Source organism: Sarcophilus harrisii, chromosome 2 (assembly GCF_902635505.1).
Source record: "Sarcophilus harrisii chromosome 2, mSarHar1.11, whole genome shotgun sequence".
Lineage (NCBI taxonomy): Eukaryota > Metazoa > Chordata > Mammalia > Dasyuromorphia > Dasyuridae > Sarcophilus > Sarcophilus harrisii.
The window spans coordinates 282,559,863-282,582,935 of NC_045427.1; the positions used below are offsets into that span (position 1 = coordinate 282,559,863).

The 23,073-nt window shown below is 33.6% G+C and overlaps 1 protein-coding gene across 5 annotated transcripts in view; it reads right to left on the reverse strand.

The window, feature by feature from the left end:
* BTBD7 (BTB domain containing 7) overlaps positions 1-23,073 on the reverse strand; it is an 87,986-nt gene that overhangs the window by 54,659 nt on the left and 10,254 nt on the right. For 4 of the 5 annotated variants that reach the window (XR_004231974.1, XM_031952314.1, XM_031952316.1 and 1 more), the window contains exon 2: positions 16,739-16,789. The exons of the other annotated variant lie outside the window; for it this stretch is intronic. The gene's annotated coding sequence lies outside the window, so the exon portion shown is untranslated. The remainder of the gene's footprint in view (positions 1-16,738; positions 16,790-23,073) is intronic. 5 annotated transcript variants of the gene reach the window in all.

Sequence of the window (23,073 nt, forward strand, 5' to 3'; positions counted from 1 at the left end):
AGGAAGATTACCAAGACTCTATGTTTGGTCAGTCAGGTAATCTTTGAAATTAGTTATACCCAGAAATTTGAGTCTCTCTAATTTAGCTAGCATGCTCTTCATAGAATCAATAAGTCTTGTCTCCAGAGCCTTTCCAGGTTTGGTTGGATAGCTTTCAAGAACCTGAGAGCTGTTCCACATGACATCTAAATAGGATTTTAGAGACTATCAATAGCATATATTTATAATAAACTATTTATAATGCTTAATAATTATATAATTATTCCCACTTAATATATAGAAACATATAAATATATATATTTAAATTAGGAATACTTCTTAGATATTTATATTCTTCTAAGTATATTAAGGTGATTTGCCTCAAAGGGATGCTATTCCTGGGAAATAGAATGCATTTTTCTTGATAGGACTACTATTTCCCTCAGTACCCATGCTGCTATTTCTAGAATTATTTTCAATTTTTCTTTTGCTATTCATATCTAATTAGTTGCAAAATAAAGATGATGATCATCCTCTTTCCCTTTTTAACTCTACCACTTAGAATCCTTGGCTTCTCTCAAGGCCTAGTCCAAATACCAGCTCTCATGGGAGAATTCCTACAGTTGTCAAGGCTGTTTCAAATTTACTTTTTATTTAATGTATATATTTTTACTTACTCATTTTTGCATATGCTATTTCCTCATAATAGATTATAAATATTTTGAGGGCTAGGACTATTGTTTTTGCTTCCTTATCTCTTTTAATTAGATCAATTTTTGCTTTTGCGGATTATTGTTTTTGTAACCTCACTGACACCGTCCCTGGCACATAATAGATAAGCTATCATTCCCATTTTAAAGATAAGGAAACTAATATTCAAAGAAATTAACTGAGTAGTCCATGCTTGCATAGTTGTAAATGTCAGTCAGAATTTGAACAAACTTTTCTCACTTGTAACTAAGGGCTATGATACAGTGTTGCGTACTTATATCCATCTAAATGATTTTAGAGAATATTAAGGCTAATTTTCTCCCTAAAACACAAGGAAGCTGGCTCTAAGACTTGATGGACCTAAAGGGTTCAAAATGAAGCTAGGCAGAAGTTGATGAGGATTCCTGTTGCCTAAGGATATAAAAAAAGACCAACTCAAGTACAGAGTGCCCTTCAGATTTGGCAGATATTTCGGAATTGTCATTTGCCATATTCTGCCCTGCTAATCATATCCATTTCTATTTGGAGATTCAGGAGGATATGCCTAACCAAGGATACTATTAAGTATTCTTTCATGCTATGGCTAAGTAAGTTTCCTTTTTGAACTACTAAACATTCTCTATCTTTTTTTTTTTTTTTTTAATTAATTTTGAAACTGAACTTTCAGAATATTCTTCCACAGAGGAAGATTACAAAGACTCTATGTTTGGTCAGTCAGGTAATCTTTGAAGTTAGTTATACCCAGAAATTTGAGTCTCTCTAATTTAGCTAGCATGCCCTTCTTTCTATCCATGTCATATGAGGATGACTGTTATATCCAATGGCCTTTTCTTAATTCATGACTCTTCTGAAACCTTTGATACTGTTGACTGCCTTCTTTTCCTAAATAGTTTCTCCCTTCTAGTTTTCCCCTGTCTCATTCCTGTTTCTTTCTCTGGACTTCAAAATTATACCTTATTGCTGTCTTCCCCTTGGAATGTTCTCTTCACAAAGCTTGCTTCCTTTCCCCTATTGGTGGCCTGAAGCTTCCATTTTGTGAAGGGATCCAACCTAAATTGCTTTCATTCCACTGTTGGCCCTATTCTGGACTTTTTTTTGGATCTTGAAATCATGTTCCTGCCTGTGCCTTCATTCCTTTCTCTCTTTTCAAGTTTCTTTTGCATACTGTATTCTCTTTGAGGGCAGTACTTTCTTTTTGCCTATACATAGTAATATAATATCCTTTCTTCATGAGACACTAATTCTAACTCTCTTTCCAATTTTCCTTTGCTATATCTTTACCGAAGTTATACTCAGTATCATGGATCTTCTAATTTTATCATTCTACATTACCTTGCTAAGTGATCTTATCTTTTCTCAGAGATTCAATGAACATTTCTATGCAAATGACTTAGCCGGGAAGATATTTCAAACTTAATATGAACAAAACTGGATTCATATTCATTCTTACTCCCTTTTCACAATTTTTAAAATATTGCAACTTTGAAAGTCACTCAGGTTAGCAAAACTGGCCTCTCACTTTCCCTATATAGTCGGTCTGTTGTCACATTTTTTTCACTTCTACCTTCACAAGATTCCTAGTATATGTTTTCTTAATCTCCATTCATAATAGCCTCTACTAGGGTAGAATCAAAATGTCAAAATAATCTTCCCATTTCACTTTTCCTTTTCTAGGAGAAAGGACAAACAACAATATGTCACCCTACTACTTAATAGATTTTAGTAGCTATCTATTACTTCCAAAATCAAATATAAAGCCTGCTTTTGGGCATTTAAAACTTTTTATAAGCTGGTTCTTCCTATCTTTCCCATCTTCTTATCCTTTATTTCTCTTCAATCAATAATTCAGTTTCAAAATTTTGTTAAGTCTCTCTCTGATCATCTTTTACATTCATTTCTTTCCACTCACATGGCATCACATTTTATTTCACGTTCTCTCATTTCTTGCCTAGACTATTTCAATAGCCACCTAACTGATCTCTCTGCCCTTCTTCATCCATTTTTCAAACAGCTGCCAAATTGATATTCCCAAAGCATCTTTGTCATTTCCTTGCTCAAAAAGCTTTAGGAGTTTCTCTACTGATTCAAAGATAAAATGAAAACTCTTCTGGCAATTCAAGTTATTTACAATCTTAACTCCAATTCATCTTCAGGCTGATTACACATTACTTCCTTCCATGTAATCTACGATGATCTATCCAAGTTGGTCTATTTGCTATTCCCAGCATGATGATATTCATTCTCCTAATATGGTGCCTTTGCACAGGCTATCCTCCATTCTTGGAATAACTCTTCTCACATTTGCCTATTGAAGGAAGAAGGAAGAAAACAAGCATGTGTTAAGTGCTAACTATATGAAAGGTACTGAGCTGAGTGCTTTGATATTGCTTGATTTGATCTTCTGAGCTTTGGGAGGCAGGTGTTATTATTATCCCTAATTTTATGGTTAATTAAAATGAAGCAGGCAGACGTTAAATGACTTACCTCATGTTACATAGTAAGTATCTGAGATTGGATTTGAATTCAGGTCTTCCTAAATGCTGAGTCAGTCAGCCCTTTATCCATTTTATCTAGAAGTCTCTAACTCCCTGGAGATTCCAGATCCTTCCAATTGTTTACATTCTCTGACCTGCATAACTCCCCTGACTTCCACTCACAATTACTTTCTGTATATATTTTATATCTGTTTCCATACATTTGGTTTATACCACACTAGGGCAAGGATTTTTCCTTTTTTGTCTTTTTATTCTTAGTGTCTAGCTGAGTGTAAGTGCTTTATTGAATACACGCTGAACCAAAATGAATACACATAGCATGGAAAGCTGAGGCAAAATATTGAGGGAGTTTCTATAGAATGGAGACAAGTTGGATTAGACATAAAACTGGCCTTCTCCCTCCAAGAATCCCTACTAAACACAAAACAAAACAAAACATTTTTACTAAAGCTCTGCATATTTCACACCACACTATCTATCTCTATATATGATGAATTCATTCAAAACTTTTTAAAAAATTTACACCACATACACAAAATTTCACATTATATCTTCATTAGAGGAAATCTTGTAATATACATAAAAAGGATTCCTTCCCCCCCATAATTCCAAATATAAAAGAATGCCTTACTTTTTGGCTGTATTTGAAATTTGAAAAAGAAAAATGAAAGGTTTGTGAGAAACAGAATTCTGTCAATGTTTGTAGACATTGTAGACATGAGAAATGCATCACAATTACTTTTCAGGAATACAAGTAACCTAGTAACCCAGAAATGGCAGTATGACAAATAGAATTTCATTTATTTAGCAAAATGTTACTGAGTTCCTACCATTTGAAAATTACTTGCTACTAGGTAATGAGAAAGATTTAAAATCATTAAGATATAATTAGTGTCCATAAGTTTGCTATGCAGGATTGATACTTTCTGGAACAAATACAAATGTAATAAAAAATAAAGTGTGACAAAGTACTAAATCATAAGAAGGTAAGGTCAAGTTCTATTAAGGGGAGAATTTTGAGCTTCATGAAAGACATAAGAATTTGAACCAGATTTAAAGGATGAGTCCTGATTTTAACGAACAGCAAGCATTTAACAAATGCTTTACCATCCAGTGATAAAGGGAATAGAGCTGAAAGAATAGAGAGAATGATATAAGCTAGGCAAACAAGTTTAGGTTATCTCCTTAAACAAAGCTGAGTGCATTTTGGTTGAGACAAAATAGTTACTTCAGGGACTTTTTTACTTTTGGGAGAGTAAGGGAAGAGAGTGGAGAATACACTCTTTTGTAGCAAAAAAAATGAAAGAGCTTGTAAGTGACAAAGAGAAAGTAAAGATGTAAAAATGGATAGGCACTGAAGAATACAGAAGAGTTTTGAGATGTGAAGGAAGTGAGCTAAGAGAGTGTATACCAAATCAGAGGATCAAAATTTAGAGCTAGAGATCATCTAGTTCAACACCTTCACTTTAGGGATCAAGCAACCCAAGGTCTAATTCTGTTAAGTAACTTGCCTAAGGCCATGTAGGGAGTGAATAGCAGAGCTAGAATTTAAACCCAGATTTTCTGGGTCCAAAGACAGCAGTCTGTCTACTATATAGCCTTTCTAAATGCCAATATTTCTAAAAAGATTATCAGTTGAGGTTGGGAACTGGCAGGTTAAGATTTAGGAGTGAATGGGTTATGGAACTTCTATTGTGGCTTATGCAACAGAGAATATGGAACTTCTCATAATTGAGGATGAATAGAAGTGTGTCACAGTTCTTTAAGAATGTCTAGAAATTTAAATCCTTGAATATGCTGATACTGGTAACAAATATTAAGCTCTACAATAAAAATTTATAGCTATATTGAGGGAAAAAAAGAGTATCAAAAGACATTATTAGGATGGAAGGGACAATGATGATAAAAGGGAAGACAAAACAATTAACTCAAAAAAAAAAAAACAAAAAAACCCAGCTTTTGATTGTTTTCTTGTCAAAGAAAATAATTTTTGAACTGGAAAGGGCATAAGGGAAACAAAAATGGCTAAGAGAGAGTGAAAATGGAAGACAAGTAGGTAGACAGTGGTTATAGTTCAGTCATCTTTATCATGTCCAAATCTTTGTGGGATTTTCTTGGCAAAAATACTGGGGTGATTTGCCATTTCCTTCTCTAGTAGATCCTGTCAGGTAATTCTGCCAGGTAATAAGAGCTAAAGTGACTTGCCCAGGGTCAACAGTTAGGGAATGTCTGAGGCTGGATTTGAACTTAGGTTATCTCGACTCCAAGTCCAGTGCTCTGCCTACTGAATTACCAGATGCCTCAGGGAGACAGTGCACTTAATTGCTACTGATGAGTTCAAATCACTAGAACCAAGATAGTGAAATATATGGTGAGTATGATTTGCACTATTAGCAATTTCTGAAAGACTATGAAGAATGAGAATCAGAGAGAAAAAATTTCCTGTCTTTTTGAAAAGAGAAGTAGTCTACAAATATAGGCTGGGGAACTCAACTCATATTTTGGGCAAAATTGTAGGACACAATATTAATTAAGTGAACAAATAGAAAAGAAAGTGATGTACCAATACTGGGCACAAATTCTAAGGGAGATGAACATAGAATCTAAGGTCAAATAATTATCAAAATATTAATAGCAGCACTATCTGTAGCAGCAAGTAACTGGAAACAAAATGTACACTCATCTATCAGGGTCTGCGTTAAAATATTATGTTTTCTATTACTATTAAGCAGTATAAAAGAGAACTATGAGAAATTCAGAGAAATGTATGAAGATTAAAATGACGAAAAGTCAGAACAAATTAGACACAGGAGAACAAACTATATAATAATAGGAATGTAAATGAAAAGAACATGAAGAAAAAGTATAACCCTGAGTAATGAAATATCAGTGATTATCATGGGGAACAACTAATTTAAATTGGAAGAATACTTTCTTATTCACAAGAGATTTGGGATTCTATTAGGACAGAATATTTTATGTAGAATATAGTCAAGATGGAGATATAACAATGGATGTTTCTGTTTTATTGTATTTTCTTTGACATAAAGTTCATTCAATGAAAGTGAAGAGATTGAAATGGCTAGTTATATTTAGAGATGTGAGAGGAAAAAGTCAAGGAGGACTGAAAGGTGGTGAACATGGGTGACTGAAAGGATAATGGTGCCCTCAAGAGAAATAGGGAAATTTGAGAAGGAAATAAATGAGTTCTGGTTTGAATAAGCTGAGCTTGAGATCTTTACAGAACCAACAAGAGAAAATGTATAAAAGACAGTTAATGATGTGGGGCAGGAGTTCAGGAGTAAAATCGGAAAAGCAACTGGATAAGATCAAATGTTCTTGGGAGGAATTATCTGCTGACTATGCCAACTGTGAGGGAGCTGAGGGAATGATATGTCTGATTCAGAAGATAACAAAGATATTATATCTCATAAAACTGAAAAAAGTGACCAAGAGATCACCAACAACTATCAATCTGTTAAACCTACTTTCATCATGGAGGGGAAGATTAATCTTCTACACAGTTACAAACTCTGTGACCCCCCATCACACATTCTTATATCCAAATTCCATTTTTAAAAAATCTTTCAATGGTTTACTATCTCTAGAATAAAATACAAATCCCTGAACCTGGAACTTTTAATCTTGTTTCATATGAGTAACTTTCCAAGGATTTTCTAGTCAATCAATAAACTTTAGTCAATAGACATTTGTTGAATGCCTACTATGTTCTAGGAATTATGGTTAAGTGCTGGTGAAAAAAGACCTAACTGAATTATTATTCTCAAGGAACTTACAATCTAGTGGAAAGAGGACAACATATGTATACAAAGGTATATACAAAACAGATATAATGGTAATAAAGAGAGTAACATGAAAGACTACAGCTAAGATGAGATTCCCTCAAAGTAACAATCCAGAAAACATTGCTTCCAGGAGAGGCAATAATCAATAAAACGAAAACATCAGTTCATAAAATAGCCAGAAGCCTATAGGCACTCTAGTCATGGATGAGCTAGATGTCTGAAGCTAAGAAGGACCTTCGTGCCTGACCTGCCAAAACTGCAGCAAGGGGAAAGTCAGCCCCTAGTAAATGTCTGACAAAGAAGAGGGAGACAGGGAAGTTTTCTAGGAGGCCTGAAGCCAATACAATTTTTAGTAACCCACTACAGCTGAAGCAGAGGACAAAGCCATACCCTGGAATGGAAGGTGACTATTCAGGGGGGGGGGGGAAAGCCTCTACCAATGGGACTTCCAAAAGATCTAAAATTTATTCTAACTTATGTGAGGAGGAGATGGGACTACCGAGCACGATAAATCATCATGAGATAAAGCACAAAAGATGGTGAAGTGTGGCCCTAGCTCTCAATCTAGTTCCATGTGCCAGAGCAGAGTCCAGAAAAATATCAGAGAGACAGGCCAGGAAAGAAGCATCATCCGAAAATGTAGCATGCACCAGACTCCAAAATGAGAAAAAATCTTCACTAGGCAACTAGGTCACATAGTGTATATAGAACAGTAGATCTTAGAATTAAGATTCCAATCCATCTTCAGACACTTACCAATTCCATGACTCTGGACAAGTCACTAAACCTCCTTAAACACTGTAAAATGGGGATAATAAAAACACCTTCCTTCCAGGTTGTTTAAAGACTCCAATGAGATGTTTGTAAAGGACATATCACAGTGCTTGGCATAGGAAGTACTTATTAAGTGTTTGTTTTTTTAACTTCCTTCCATGCCACCTAAGAATTTGAGAGAAAGCTGAATTGGCCTTGAACAGAAGAAAACTCCAAATTCAATGAAGAAATACATTAAGTTAAAAGAAAGCCCAACAGGTAAACCCAGAAGATGAGAATTAACAATAAAAATAAGCAGAGTCTCAGAAAGAGAATGGTGTGGCTACAAGGACTCTAAGAATAGAAGAAATGCAAAAAAAATAAAAAAACTGAATTAGAGAGACTAAGGAAGATCTAGAAGTATTATATTTTGCTTAAAATATATTGTGAAAAACATGCTCAAATAAATAGAATGGGGCAAACAATTTAGTAATTCCATGATAACAACAAGAAAAATGAAAAAGGCTAAAATATTGAGAAATAGAACATATTCATTTAAGAATCAGATGCCCCCCAAAACCATGATAAAAAAAAATAATCAGGATATCAAATTTCAAAGAAATCATTTATAAAAACAAAAAATAAAAAATCAGCCCATATCTATGGAAAACAAAATCAAAGTAAAAATAGAAAGACTCCACCATAAGTCACTGTAGTAAAGAAATTCCAAATTGAAAATGCCCAGAAACAGCAGGGATAAAATCCAGAGGTTCTAAGTTCAAAGAAAAAAACTGTGTAAACAGCCAGGAAAAAAAAAAAAAAAGTTCAAGTATCAAGAACCACCATCAAAATTATAGTACAAGACTAAGATTATAATACTGAAGGAAACCTTAAAATATACAAACAAGACAAAAGAGAAAAGAAAAAGGATTATAATCAAGAAATATTTATCTTGGAAAACTACAGGGGGGAAAAATAAAGGAATTTCCAGTATTCCAGATGAGAAGAACAGAGGTGGGTAGAATCTTTGAAAGGAAACACAGGAGACAAGAGAAACCAAGAAAGGTAAATATACAAGAGCAAAAAGGCTAAATGATAATGAAATGCTTACATTCTAGTCTCTTTAATTTGAGGGAGAACATAAAGAGCCCCTTCAAAACTCTATTCTTCAAAGATCATAAAAGGCTTGAAATGAGGGCCTGAGTATAGTTTTATTCTATTTTTTTAGTTTTAAAAGAGGAAAGAAAAAGGAATACACTGGATAAGAAAGAACTTAACTATAATTAAGGTGCACCAGAAGACTAGCATATAAACATAGAGAAGGATTCATACTAGACTAAAAAATGATTGAGAAATTTAAAGAGGAACTGAAGTAAAAGTGAGAATAGATCTGTACCAAAAAAGTCTTGGGGGAGAGGGGGAGTGACCATCAGACGGAATGGCTTAAATAACTGTGGTATATGAACTTATTTCATTGATAGATTACTTCAAAGAAATCTTTGTAGTATGATACCAATGCTAAGTTTAGTGAGCAAAATCTGGAAGAACAAGTCTTACAAGGCTAAAAACACTAAGTAAAAACAATTCTGAAACACTTAAGGAACTTTTATAAACACAATTTTCAATGAAGCCTCCAGAGGAATTAGGATTAAGAATGTAATTCACATCCTAAAAAGTGATGGATTTAAAGTGCAGAAAAAATACATCCATACAATCACTATATGAATTAGCTTTGCTTATTTGTTTGAAGGGTTATTTCTACTAAATCTCCCTTTCAGTTTTTAGTTAGAGAGAGTTAAATACAGGGAAGGACTAGTAATAGTGATGACCAAAAAAAGACTACAGAAACACTTTTTAAAAATGTACAGGAAAACAGAAGAAGTTGCCAAGATCTCACAGCTGTTCATGGTAAGACTGAGGCTCAAAACCCAACCTTGATTACAAGTTTTTGTTTTTTTCAATATCACATTGTGTTCTCTCCATGTTCTTTAGATCTACTATTTTATACTGATAATTATCTCAAAAACAAATCAGGCCAATGTAATAATAAAATAATTCATAATTACTTAACAAGGTTATAGAAAGTACTTCAAAAACCTAAAGGTACAAACACACAAAAACAGTTTCTGCTCAACTATGTTATTTGTGTTTTTCTAACACTTCTAATTCTTTTTAGAGGTACAGTTCAGTAGAAGAACTGAAGAGGTAAAAGTCAATTCTAAAGAGAAAATGTGCTAAATATAAGAAGCTATTAGCAAATACTTCCTCTGAGTTGAGTTACTATAAAGTTCATTCTCAGCTTGACTGTGCCATATATCATTACATATAATTCTGTCTGTTTTATGAATCATTATTTCTTATGAAATCCTTGAATCTCTGAGGCTATCATTTCTTCTATGCACTTAATCATATTATCATATGTATTTTAGTCACACACATATATATATATTCTCCAATATAATACATCTATCAACTACTCTGTGAGTGATACATATAAAACTCAAAGAAGTCTTCTGTTTCAACGTTCTAGGAGTCAAGTCAGAGCAGGTGAAGTTCTATACTAACTTGTCCTATATCAATTATACATAGAAGTAGGCAATTTGCCCAGTCGGCAATCTCTTTAGTGTAAGTAACTATTTTAAAAGGATTACAGACATGGGGTCAGAGACTGTCATTTTTCATCCTTATATCTCCTGTGTCCAGCATAAAGTCTCATAGTAGCCACTAATTAAATATTAGATAAATAGACTCTACATACATTTGTTGTATTTCCTATTATAATGTAATTTTGCCATTTAGTGATGGTCTTATTCTTTACTCTTTTGTCTGGCACGTAGTAGATTCTAAATAAATATTTGTTTAATAGGTTACTGTCAGAATCAAATGAAGGAACATATATAAAATATTTTGCAAATTATAAAGAGGTATATCACTTTAAGTTACTATTAACCGTGAGAAGGACATCTTGAATTCTTGTTTTTAGCTCTTCTTTTGATATGTAAGTTTACGTTTTTGTGTCATATTTCATCCATGAGAACCTTACGTCCCTTCTTCTCTGGGCAAAGCTTCAAAAAGAGCCTTGTACATAGTAGATACACAAATATTTGTTGGTTTGGATCTGCAAATATTTAATATAAAATGCAAATATAATTTACAATTATATCCCATTTCTTACTTTCCCTCCACTTTTCTTTACAATTCTCAGCTTTGTGAAATATTACTTCTGCTACTTCCCTTAAATGACCTGAAAAGGTTAAACTACTGCTTTGGGTGGAGGTTATTTTTATAATTTCTAATACTTGGAAAAGCTCTTAGAAATTTAGGGACTGGAGAATACCTATGTTTTCAATGTCTTTTCTGTCCCCTAATTAATAATTTATTTTCATTTGTGGGCTAATGAAAAGTTTTTTAAAGGCTTTTGTCAAGACAGATAAACATTTAAAAAAACAAATTCTTAGAATGTATGTCATAGTTTGCAAGTTTTCTTGTCTTAACTTTTTTACATCTCGTGTTCTTCACAATATTGGGCTAAAAAGATGATCTTGAAGGTATTATGATTTCTAAATGTCAATGTTTGGGAAAATTTTAAAAAAATCCGAGTTAAAATTTTGGTAGTTCTTTTTTGAGGAGTAGGAAGATTTACTAAAATTTTGGTAAATTTACTAAAATTTTTCTTGTTTTTGAATAATAACATATTTCCATTGTAGTAGTGTAAAAAAGGGGGAAAATTAGGGAAAAAATGGTAAGACTATCTAGCTACTGCCTGAAAAATCATAAATCCTGGACTTTTCAACTAAAACTCTTATGTTAAATGGGTACAAAGAATTCATATGAATTTTTAACTCTCTCCTATCTCTTACATTTAAGAGTAGTATATAAGAATAGGGATTAGCCAAAAAGCTGGCAGCAGGAATTTTTTTTTTTTAAATTTTAATAGCCTTTTATTTACAGGTTATATGTATGGGTAACTTTACAGCATTGACAATTGTAAAACCTCTTGTTCCAATTTTTCCTCTCCTTCCCCCCACCCTCTCCTCCAGATGGCAGGATGACCAGTAGATGTTAAATATATTAAAATATAAATTAGATACACAATAAGTATATATGACCAAACCATTATTTTGCTGTACAAAAAGAATCGGACTCTGAAATATTGTACAATTAGCCTATGAAGGAAATAAAAAATGCAGGTGGGCAAAAATATAGGGATTGGGAATTCAATGTAATGGTTTTTAGTCATCTCCCGGAGTTCTTTCACTGGAAGTAGCTGGTTCAGTTCATTACTGCTCCATTGGAACTGATTTGGTTCATCTCATTGCTGAGAATGGCCAGGTCCCTCAGAATTGGTCATATAGTATTGTTATTGAAGTATATAATGATCTCTTGGCCCTGCTCGTTTCACTCAGCATCAGTTCGTGTAAAGTCTCTCCAGGCCTTTAGCAGGAATTTTTTAAACTAGACAAAATATAGAAGACCTAGAAAAGGCATAAATAGTTCATCTGATTTCTAATTAATCAAGAGACAACTAAGCAACTTTTGTATACTGTTCAATTCAGGTTAAGATTTTAGATGACTTATTTTCAATCTTTTAAAATGAGTTTATTTTCTTATATATATAAGATGAGATTTCTTTTAAGCTGTCGTTCTGACAAAGGAATTATAGTTAAGTATCCTTAAGTACTATTTAATAAGGCCTATTCACATTTTATCTTTGCCTGGTGATGAGAAGGAATAGGCAAGCTGTGTGTACCACTAAATAACACAAAGCTAAAAAGGCAGAAGTCCATATGGGCAGGGATGAGAGTCAGGGGATACTTGTGACTATGCAATATCCATCAGCCTTGCATCATCCTTTATTCTCTACATTTTCTATTTTCTAAAGATTCTTTTCCTGCTTCTGACTTCTAATGCAACAAAGACCATGCTCTCCTCTGCCCCCAGGACTCTCTTCATCACTGAACTATTGGAACTGGTCTGAATCATTTCATTGTTGGAGAGAGCTATGTCCATCCGAATTGATCCTCATATAGTCTTGTTGCTGTCTACAATGATCTCTTAGTTCTGCTCATTTCACTCATCATCAGTTCGTGTAAGTCTCTCCAGGCCTTTCTGAAATCATCCTGTTGGTCATTTCTTACAGAACAGTAATATTCCATAACATTCATATACCATAATTTATTCAGCCGTTCCCCAACTGATGGTCATCCATTCAGTTTCCAGTTTCTGGCTACTACAAAAAGGGCTGCCACAAACATTTGTGCATATGTGGGTCCCTTGACCTTCTTTAAGATCTCTTTGGGATATAAGCCCAGTAGAATGTGTGCCTCTTATTCTAAGGAAAATAAATGCTCTGTGGTTAGGGGAAAAAAAGGGGGGGGGGGAGCAGGAGAGAAATTAGGTGGTACAGTACATAGAGCACTAGCTCTGGAATCGGAAGAAACTGAGTTCAAATCAGCCTCAGACACTTGACACTTTCTAGCTGTTTGACTCTAGACAAGTCACTTAACTCCAACTGTTTCAAAAAGAAAAAAAAAGGAGGAGGGAAAAAAAGAAAGAAAGAATAAAAAAGAAAAGTAAAGAGATGTTTATTCTCAAAGGGTTGAAAACTTTTGAAAATATTTTGGCCACAGTAATCTTGGAAAGGGACACAGGTAAATTCCAGCCATAAACTACTATTGACAATCCTGACAAACTCATCATGCTCTTCCATAAAATGTTCTGTTTAAACTAAAGTTCTCATGTTTAATCTTAGCCAGAGAAAAAACATTTTAGGGGACAATTTTAGAGTATTAATAATTTTAAAGCCAAATTTTATAATGTTAAAAATTCAAATGCTAAATATATTGGTCTAAGTAAGTGGTAAGAAAGAGAGAAGTTGACTGGTGGAAGAGAATGATAGAAGAGCATACAATACACAGAAACAAACAAGCACAGTAACATTGTGTTTGACAAACCCAAAGAATTCAACTATTTGAGGTAAGAACTAAATTTTCAACAAAACTAGTAGGAAACCTGGAAAATCTTCTGGAAGAAAGTTAGGTATAGATCAACACCTCACACTGTGTACCAAGATAAGCTCACAGTGAGTGCATGATAAAGGATGACATTATAAGCAATTAGTGAAGCATGAAAGAAATTACTTATCAGATCTATAACTACAGGAAGAATTCATGACCAAATAAGAGACAGGCAGGTTCCCTAAAGCTAAAATCGATAATTTTGATTATTTAATATTAGAATTTTTTTTTTGTGTATAAACAAAGCCAAAATTAGAAGAAAAGCAGAGAACTGAGAAGAAAAAAAATCTTTTACAGCAAATTTTCTGATAAAGTTTTCATCTTTCAAATATACAGAAAACTGAACCAAATTTACAGAAATGTCATTACCTAATTGATAAATGTTTAAAGGGTATGAACAATCTGAAATAGAATGAAAGCTATCAACAGTTATACAAAAAATGCTCTAAATCATTAATAATTAGAGAAATGAAAATTAAAACAATTCTGACATTCCAGCTCATCATGCTTATTAGATTGGCCAACATGACAGTAATGGAAAATGGCAAATGCTGGAGAGGATGTAGAATAACTGAAACACTCATGCCCTGCTAGTGGAACTGTGCACCATTCATTCTAACTATTCTAGACAACAATTTGGAACTAGGTCCAAAGGCCTATATAACTAGGCATGTGTCCTTTGATGCAGTGATGCTGCTACTAGATCAAACCCAAAAGATCAAAGACAAAGCAAAAGAATCCATATGTAAAAAGGCAAAAAACAAAAGAAAACATTTGTAGCAATTCTTTTTTTTGGTGGCAAAACCCTGAAAATTGAGGGAATATTTGTCTTCTGGAGTATGATTGAACAAGTTGTGGCATATGAATGCTGTAATACTATTTTGTTATAAGAAAAAAATGAAGGGGATGATTTCAGAAAGAAATATTAAACTGATGCAAAGTGAAGTGAGCAAAAACTAAGAGAACACTGTAAACAATAACAGGAATACTATAATGATAATCAATTGTGAAAGACTTAGCTAATTTGATCAACACAATGCAGGATAAACAGTATGCAAAACTTATAGCAGAAAATGTTTTAAAGCAATCCAGATAACTTTATTTTCCTCCCCAATAAATAACCTATCTGTACTTAGTATCAGATCAAAGGTTAACTTAATCTTATTTTTAAATTAAAAATTAAATTAGATACTAAGAGCTCATGAGTTTTTATTATAAATGTGAGAATTAAAGTAATTCTTCAAATAAGTGAATACTTTTTGCTAAAAAATATAAGGAAGCTCTTTTCTAACATATGCTAAACTTTAAAATGTGAATTCTCAATACTAACTTCCATTAGCCCTGTATTTACAAAATGATCCAACTTTATGTCAATAAGGTAAAGGAAAAAGTTGATTTTGTTCATTTTTCTACCTATACATACTGTCATTAAGAGCTCCTTTACTTTTTAAGGAGTCAAAATATAGGCAAGCACTTCTAGTTTCCAAAGCTATAAAATACAATTGCTGTAAATATCAAAATCCTAAAAAAATGAAGATGGTTATTTTAGGATCATAAAGGTAGTAGGGAATAATCGAGATTGTCTAGTTCAATCCCTTTATGAAGGAAGAAACAAACTGAGATTTGAAAAGTAAAATGACTTGCTCAAAGTCACACAAGTAGAAGTGGGTTATGAACCCCCTGTTCATAGCACTATCATTTTTCCCTTACTTAAAACCCCCCCACAAAATTCTTAAGTCAACTTGGATTTGTTAACTATATAAGTGTTAAGTGCTAGAGATACAAAGAAAAAAACAGTTCACAAGAGCTCAGATCAGTGGGAAGACAGACACGCCCACAAGCAAACACATAGACACACACATGCACACACTTGTGTGAGTGATAGATTGGGAGCAATCTCAGAGACAAGTCACAAAGATAAAGAGGTGGGAAAGGCTCAGAAATACTGTATATATTTTGATCAAATTAGTACTCCTTCAGTTTTTCAGATAACTAAAAACTATTTGCCTGAATATTTGGCTTTAAAAGTGGACAGATTTGGAAAAAAAAAATATTCTTAAGAGGAAAAACATTTTCAAATTCTAAAGACCAGTAGGATTTTATTTATTTTGCATCTAAAAACATTCTCATTCAGGAAATTAAAATTATACTAGTCTTAAAAGCCAGACGCCTTATGGGACATGAATAAATTTTTTCTCCTTTGTTCTTCCCCTAAATATGTTACTTCATTTTATTAATTCTTCTGAGGTAACATTTACTATAACAAATCCACAAAAATTTTAGTTCCTGATTTTTTCTTTTGAAACTTATAAAGTGGTGGCAGCTAGGTGGCGCAGTGAATAGAGCACCAACCCTGAAGTCAGGAGGACCTGAGTTCAAATGTGACTCAGACACTTCACATTTCCTAGCTGTGACCCTGGGCAAGTCACTTAACCCCAATTGCAACAGCAACAGCAATAACAACAACAACAACACTTATAAAATGAAAAGACAAATTATAACTTGATAATGTCATTGTTAACAGCCCTTTCTATCAATTTCTAAGGTGGAAAGCTAGAAAACAACAGCCCTGAATGGGAACAATTACTTTTCAAGTTGCACCATATTTCCAGTATCTGTATTCTTTTGGGTATCAAATATTAATGAAGTATAAATGATCTTCAAATGAATGGAAAAATATGGAATGTCACCTACATTCTTCTAGCAAAACCAATGAAGCAAAAGTTTCAAATTTGTCTGAAAAAAAAAAAATACCAATCTGAAAAAAGTTATGTTTTATATGGAGGTATAATGTCAATTATTTTAAAGTTCAGTTCACTGTTTACTTTGGAACAGGAAAAAGTAAGAATATGTTATCTCTTGCAATTACAGCAAACACATGGGATAACTGGGGCAATTACTACAGTTGAGTCAGTTAAACCACTCTCTCCTATAGGGAAAAGGAGCTAGGATAGATATCAGGAAAACAAATACAAACCTGAGGGCAGGGATGGATCAGGAACCAGGTCTTCTTAAAGATGCCAAAAATCTAAAAGGGTACAAACAGAAGTTGGAAGCATGGGTCCAAAGTAGATTTCACATTACATAAGATTATGAAGCACATTTCCAAAAGCTGTGGGGGCTTTGTATGCTGAAATTCACCTTCCCTTTGTAAACTACTAATATTACTCACCAATGACCTGTTCAAATACATCACCCATTGTTCCCCATTGATACTCTGTTAAGCTTCTGAGTTTGGATATTTCCATACTGTTCCCCAGAATGCTGGGATTTGGGGGAATATCATTAATGTAAAGTTCTTTCAGCTGAGGACTTCACCTCCCCAATCTGAGAGTATTCACTAAGTGTTCCCCATTTCGTGTCACTCAGATATCATTCTTTCTCCTATCTCTTTCACTTCAGTTTCACTGAAGAAGAGGCTTTCTTCTTGCCAAAACCAACTTTTCTCCAGGGAAGTTATTGATCCCATCCCTTGCTATCTTTTAAGTTCTCCCTAACTATGGCTCCTTCCCTGTTTCTCCTATCTCTTTCACTTCAGTTTCACTGAAGAAGAGGCTTTCTTCTTGCCAAAACTAACTTTTCTCCAGGGAAGTTATTGATCCCATCCCTTGCTATCTTCTCTAGTAGACTAGTTCATGGATCATTTCTACATTCTCTTCTATCTTTAAGTTCTCCCTAACTATGGCTCCTTCCCTGATGTCCACAATACTCTCATACTTCTCTTATCCTTAATAAGTTCTCATTTGATCTATTACTATTTTTCAGACCATTTTTCTTGAGAAAGTGGTATATATTTAGTGCATTCATTTTTATTCTCACCCTCTTCTAACTCCCATGTAATAAAGTTTTCAATTTTATCATTTTGCTTTTTCTAAAGCTAGCAATGATTTCTTTCTCAATTGCCAAACCCAACAGCCTCTTTTTAATCCTCATTCTTCTTGACATCACTGCACCATGATGACATTGTCACTTTCCCCTACTGAATACTATCTATCTCCTGAGTGTTGGTGATGCTGTTCATTCCTAGTTCTTTTTCTACCTAATAGCCCTTCTCATCTTTGCTGTTCCTTATGCATGTTATTTTCACTGATGAACGTGTTCCAAGGTTCCAATCTGGGTCCTCATTTTTGCCTCTTCTATTCTATCTTAGTGATTTCACCTGTTCCAATGGATTCAATCATTTATATATGCAAATAATTCCTAGATGTAAATATTCAGCCCTATTTTCTTTCCTGACCTCCAGTCCTGCCTTTTGCATCTGCCAGTAGCTATCTTAAAATTAATATAATCAAAACAAAACCCATTAATGGCACTTTACTTCTCCCTATTCAAACTATTCCTCTTCCCAACTTTCTTATTACTATACTACTACCACTATCCACATTACTCGGGTCACTTGTCATCTTCAACTCCTCATTCTACTATTATCAGTTACCAAATATTACAATTTCTTTTTCTACAATATCTCTCTTGTATATCTCTTTTCTTGACTTGTGAAACCATGACTCTCATTTGGGCATTCCTGCTTGGACAAGTCTTCTATTTAATCTTTCAGTTCATCCTAAATGATCTTTCACATAATACCAAACTAATTATTCAAAAGCATAGATCAGATTATGTCAAACCCCAGTCAAACCTCTTTGGCTTTGGGGATTAAATATAACTAACATCTCAGTTTAGTTTTTAAAGATTTTCATAAGCTGACCTCTCATATACCTTTCTAGTCTTCTTATACTTTATTCCCCTCCATGTACTCTGATTCAGCAACTCTGTAATTTTGCACTTGTTATCTCCTGTACCTTGAATGATTTACCACCACACCTCCAACTCAAGTTTCCCTGGCTTCCTTCAAGATTTGGCACGAATTCCATCTTTTTTTTCAGAAGGCCTTTCCCAGGCACTAAAACCTTCACTTTCAGATGTACTTCTACAACACAGAATATAGCAGGTATTTATTTACTTTTTTACTTCCTCCATTAAAATATTAACTCCTAGAAATCAGGATTGTTTTTTTCCCCTTTGTATCTATAACACTCAGCACAGTGCCTGGCACATTGTACAGGCTTACTAAATGCTTGCTGACTTCACAAATAGCATTTATTAAGGGGAGAAGAAGGCTAAGTGGCATATTAGAAAAATCAGACTCAAAGGCAGAAGTCAATATTTATTAAGCATCTATTATGACAGGCAATGTATGAAGAACTGGGGATACAAAAAAAGACAAAAAATAATTCCTGTCCTCAAGGAGTTCACAATGTAATGAGGGAGACAACATGCAAATAACAATGTGACTGAAACTGAAGATCATAAACAGAAGGAAGGCACTAGCATTAAGGAGGGGATTCTTGCAGAAGGTGGAGATAAGGGAGAGAAATCTGATATGAGACAAATCAGTAAAAATGTCCAGAGCCAAGAAATGGAGTGGTGAGTGTGATAAATTGCAAAGAGGCCAGTTTTACTCCGTTACTGAATACACATCAAAGAGTCTGGTGTAAGAGGAATAGAAGGCTGAAAGGACTCAGGTCATGAAAAGCTTTTGAAAGACAGAGGGTTTTAATCCTTAATCCTGGAAGTAACAAGGAGGTGCTGCAATTTACTAAACTTGGGAAGTGTGTGTGTGTGTGTGTGTGTGTGTGTGTGTGAATTTGACAAATGAGGAGAAAGTGCAACAGGTAGAGACTTTAAGCAAAGAAATTACAATAGTGCAAGTGAGAAGTGATGCATAGACTGCCCCAGAGTGGGGGGTCGTTTCAGAGAAGGCACAGGTATAAGAAATATTGTGAAGGTAGAATCAAAACTTGGCAACTGACTGGAATGAGAGTGATGAGTTGAAGATGATAATCAGATTGACAGCTTAGGTGACTAAAACCTGGGTTTTGTGTGGTCTGATACATACTTGGGCAAGTCACTTGAACTCACAGTACTTTTATGGCAATTTTCTAATACTGTAATTTAGTGAGAAGATCTATTAGTAGAGGGAGTTTCCTATTTGCACAAATGTAAGTATATACAAATATACACCAAATAAATGCAAAGGTCGTTGGTACTTTAGGAAGGAATCTGAGCAGCTAGAAGAAATCAAGAAAAGCTTCATGTAAAGGATATCTTGAGCTAGGTCTAAAAGGAAATCAAGCGTTCCAAGAAATGAAGGTAAAGAGACAGTGCAAATCAAACATGAATTACAAAGGAATAAGGAGAGGAAATAAAAATGTGCAGATAAATTAAGAAGCCTGAAAGGATAAAAAGAGCTAGAGTGTGAAGGGCTTCAAATGAAAAGCAAAAAAAAGATTGTATTTGATTCTAGAGGTAGTAGGAGCCACTAGAATTGACTGGGTAGGGAGATATAGGAGGTAGGGCTAACATTTGCCACTCTTAATTCAGGCTTGAATCATATTGGGGGGGAAAGTCATCAACCATTTAACAAGAGGATAACTGCTGTAACACAACAAGGCAACATACTTAACTTCTCTGGACTTAGTATCCCTTGTCTGTATTTGAAATCACCCCCCCCCCCCCCACACACACACCCTTACCCTTCATCATTATCAGAATAAAGATAGTGAAGGACATGGTGATTCATAATCTTTGGAAATCTACTAAGTTGGAAGAATCCTAATTGCACACAGATGAGATCTTTTTACACTTCAAAGTGATTAGGAAGCTGCTTTGAGGAAGTTGTGGTCTATCAGGTATTGGGGACAGCTTTTTCTCCTGTAAGGGAAAGCTAATGCTTGTCCAAAAAGGAACCTAAACCTAACCTGTGTTTGGGCAGGAGAGGAATAGGCAGAAAAGCTATGTTGGTGAATCATTGGTAAATAAAAGTCCTCTCACAGAAAATAAAGGAAGATAAATTAAGAGATTTACCTCTCATAGTTAAACCACACCAAAATAACAAGATGTGAATTTACTATGTATTTTAAATGTTAAGCTTTTATTTGCCATAATTTTTCTCGATCTCCTTTTTCTTTTAATTATTCTTCTGGTTATATAGAAGATTACATTTTAATATATTTTTTTCTTTAATCCCCAGCAATTTCTCCTTCCTGATCAACTGGGGGAAAATCTTTCCCCATTCTTCCACAATTGTGAGAAATAATAACTTTTGAGTTAAAACCCGAAAAAAATGTTCAGCTATAGGTACTGAAATTATTTAATTTAAATGGAAGCAGTTATTAAGTAAGTTTAGTTATCTGTCTTGACATTTAATGAAATTCTACACTATCTAAATTATAGATTTAGTGCTACACTAAGTACAAAATATACCAAAATTCATTTGGAAGAACAAAAGATCTGGTAGTTTCATAACCCGTAGTCCACTAAGCCCCCACCAAAGAAGTCCAAGGATATATTTCAGGGTACATGTGAAATTAGATAGGGAAAACAAATTATATCTTTATTTTCATTAACTTCTACTTGAAATTTAGCATTTTTTTTTTTCAATTATGAATGTATAAGAAATATTTTGATAAAGATCCATGGTCTTTTTTTTTTTTTTAAACTAAACTTCCAGGGTGCACATGACACATATACAAATATTAAGAAACCGAGTCTAGAATTGCAAGAGAAATAATGGAAAAAAAACCAAAAACCTTTTTTTACAGGAATAAAGGGGAAGGCAGAATCTGAACATGATTACATTTCAAATTATAATGCAACAGTCACTGAAGCTATTTGAAGAAATGTAGATCTGTGGAACAGACAAAAGAAGCATGATGTAGAAGTAATGCAACAGAGCAGCCCAATGTTTGATAAATCCAAAAATACAAACTCCTTATATGTAATTAGAACTTTGGAAAAAACTAGAATGAAGTTTAGCAGAAACTGGCTTTATAGTATTGTATTCAATACTCTACAATAACCTTTAAATGAATAAATAATCTAAAATTAAAAGCTAAACCCTGTTTCCTCCCTCACAACAGAGGATGGAAGGAGTTAATTTTCATCACTATTGGAGAAAATTATTTTAAAAAGGATGGAGTTTATCATAAAAGACAAAGTAGTCCATTTTGATTACATAAAATTTAAAAGCTTTTGCATAAACCAGGAAAGTGATTGTCAGAGCATACAAAGAATCTCTGCATCAAATATTTCTTCATATGTCTGATAGTTAAGATATTTGTAATACTGTAACATGTATATATAAGGCCAAGAAACATTCCCCAACAAATTAAGATATGATTTTTAAAAATTCTAATTTTTTGTATTTGATTTAATATTTTCTCCCCATTATATTCAAAAAAAATTTTTTTTACATCTGTTTTTAACATTTTTGAGTTCTAGGTTCTCTCCCTTATCTTCATCCACAATTAAGAAACCACATGTGAAGTTATGCAAAACATTTCCATAAAAGTCAAGTTATGAAAGAAAATATAAACCTCCTATCCTAATGAAAATAAAAATCCTCAAGAAAAATTAAGTTAAAAAAAGAGAGAGATGGAAAGAGAAAGAGAGAAAGCTTCAGTGGATAGAATTTTTCATCATAAATCTTTCAGAGAGTCATGGATGATTGTACTACTTAGAATCACCCCAGAACATTGTCATTACTTTGTATATAATACATTTCACTTTGCTTAAATTCATGGAGGACTTTCCAGGTTGTTTGATTTTTTTTTTTTTTGGAGAACATCCTGCTCATTTCCTACAGAACAATAATATTCCAAAACAAACATATGCTACAGTTTAATGACCATGGATAGGCATCTCCTCAATTTCCAATTTTTTTTTTTTTTTGCCTTGAGAGCTGTCATAAATATTTTTTATACATATGGGTCATTTTCCTTTTTTTTTTGGTGGGTGAATCTCTTGGTATTCATGTCTAGTGGTAGTGGTGTTTGGTCAAGAAATATGCATGAATTTATAACCCTTTGGGCACAAATCATAAAAAGACGAAATTTCAAAAAGCAACCATCTATCAACATTGTATTCAAGACAATAGTCTACACTGAGAGAAATGCAAATTTTATCTTTCAAAATAAAATTTTATTTTTTCCAATTAATAATTTTTTTCTTCCTTCCATTCTCCCACTGGAAAAAAAAAAATAAAACACTTGTTACAAAATGAATAATCAAGTAAAACAAATTCTCATAATGTATTTCCCATTCTACTCCACACTGTGACTCTGGCATCTCTTTTAGGAGAAGGGCAGCATGCTTCACATTACCCTGCAGGAATCATGGTTGGACATTTCAGTGATCAAAGTTCGTAAGCCTTTTAAAGTTTTTTGCCTTCAAAATATTATTGTACTAGTCTTTTGTCTGCACAATGTTGTCATGGCATCAATTATTCTCTTGATTTTGCCTACTTCATTCTGT